Source organism: Vollenhovia emeryi, unplaced genomic scaffold, assembly GCF_000949405.1.
Source record: "Vollenhovia emeryi isolate VEMERY1.0 unplaced genomic scaffold, V.emery_V1.0 DF948239.1, whole genome shotgun sequence".
NCBI classification, from domain to species: Eukaryota; Metazoa; Arthropoda; class Insecta; order Hymenoptera; family Formicidae; genus Vollenhovia; species Vollenhovia emeryi.
Window position 1 is genome coordinate 1 of NW_011958127.1, and position 1,525 is coordinate 1,525.

Consider the following 1,525-nt stretch of genomic DNA (forward strand, 5'->3'; position numbering starts at 1 on the left):
TACATAATGAGAATGAAATTCCGTAGCTTCTTTTAAAAACGTCAGTCCTGGATGCGTTTCTACTACGTCTTGTACAAGAGGGATCAAGTCTTTCGGAAGTATACTGTTTCTATGTCCCCGAGTGATAATATTGATAAATTTACTAGCTGCATCGTGATGGGTAGCTGTTAATCTGTAAGGATAATTATAAAATTTGATTATTGCTTCATCCAATTTCCATTTCAATATGCAAACTCAATAACGCTACCTTTTGCTGATAGAGCTTGTGTAGCCATTCAGCAGCAGCTTCGTCTCCCTCTGGCACCTCCTCGATGGGAATTCTTTTAGCATACATACATATGTCCTTCTAACCGTTTCCCCAAGAGGAGATTCCTCATGGTCGGCTTTATGGGATCAGACGCTATCTGAATATCGTAGATGGTTGTCGCCTTGCCCCTCATGTGCGGAATACTGGCGGTGAAGCCCTTTGTGCGTGGCGTTAAATGATATGGCTTCCAGCTTTTTTGGCGTGAAGTGCGTACCCTCAGGATGGAGCAGCAACTATAATCAATCACTCAGCCGTTTTCACAACTATAAAGTTGTTACAAGCAACAACAACCGTGTATACGCGGAATATATCGCGCACCTGTATGGTGCGTTTCTATAATCCGGATTGAGCGAGACTTAATAAATTTCACAAACCTACGCCGTCGGCGGGCCATTGATGGGTGCGCAATAGGGATTGAAAGCGGGATAGACCACTCACTACGGATGACGAGGACTGATACTTGTGGAAATTTCGACTGTGCGTTGGTGCTCGCCGGCACGAGCCGCGCGGACCACACACACCTGATCGGTTAGGTTAGGATCTCAAGCGATGCTTAGTAGCCGCAGCGCGCGCAGACGCTGGCAAGATGGCGGCGGCGCAAGGAGCCGCGCGCTATTTAAATAGATTATTGCACGTTTACACAGTATACATTTGCTTGGAGTTATAATCTTTGTTTAGCGTCAGGAACAATTTCAGATTCACTAACAGCTCTACTTCGAGCAGCACTTATGGCACTTCCTGGAAAAGAATTATTAATCACAATAAGCATGGCAATTCACGTCTGTCTTCCCTGATGGAAAAATTTTACTGAAAACGTAATGACATTTGCTGAAATTTGCTTTTCAGTAATTTTTCATTAAAAAATTTATTTTCAGTTAAATTCTGCAAATTTCATAATATACAACATTTCTAAAATTTTTTCACTAATTTTTAGTAAAATTAATTAACTTTTCATCTAATTTCACAGTATTTCATTGAATTTCATAACGAAACTTATGATTTATTTTGAAATGGTTTCAACAATTAACTTTCATTTCACTTTTCATCAATTTCATTACATTTTCAGCAAAATTTTTCCATCAGGGGGTTGCCTAATATTTTTGCATTTGTATGACACATTTCCTAACCTATCAGGTCACATACTTTTTTTCGCGGCATGCAGCACGTGTTGGCTGCGGTCAAGCTGCCGCTACATTAAATGCTTCGAAGCGTTTCTCT

At 40.7% G+C, this 1,525-nt stretch overlaps 1 long non-coding RNA gene across 1 annotated transcript; it reads right to left on the minus strand.

Annotated features, from left to right (window-relative positions):
- Positions 1-6: 6 nt before the first annotated feature.
- On the minus strand, positions 7-967 carry LOC105556975. Its single transcript, XR_001008569.1, has 3 exons — positions 682-967; positions 248-540; positions 7-172 (listed from the first exon to the last, which is right to left on the minus strand). It is a non-coding gene; the product is annotated as an uncharacterized LOC105556975 (long non-coding RNA).
- Positions 968-1,525: the final 558 nt, after the last annotated feature.